The sequence below is a fragment of the Egretta garzetta genome, unplaced genomic scaffold (genome assembly GCF_000687185.1).
Source record: "Egretta garzetta isolate BGI_Z169 unplaced genomic scaffold, ASM68718v1 scaffold211, whole genome shotgun sequence".
Lineage (NCBI taxonomy): Eukaryota > Metazoa > Chordata > Aves > Pelecaniformes > Ardeidae > Egretta > Egretta garzetta.
The window spans coordinates 984,047-984,338 of NW_009258673.1; positions in this window are offsets into that span (position 1 = coordinate 984,047).

Genomic DNA, 292 nt, shown 5'->3' on the forward strand with positions numbered 1-292 from the left:
CAGTGGACAATTTGTGCAACAAAAGGGAAAGTGGGACCTGCCCAGAGCCACGCTGAGCATAGTGAGTGTCCATCCTCTCCTCTCTTCTCCTGGGTGGTTTGCTGTGGCCCTCGGCAGGCGCCTGCGCTGTGGCCATGGCAGGCGAGGGGTGGCCTCCCAGGACAGCACGGTGCCGTGCACCCAGCCATGTGCTGTGGGTGCTGCTGTGATGCTGCGTGGCTTTTGGTGCTTCTGTCTGCTTGTCCTGCGGGAAATGGTGAGAGCGGGACAGGCTGCGGTGGCAGGGCTGCCT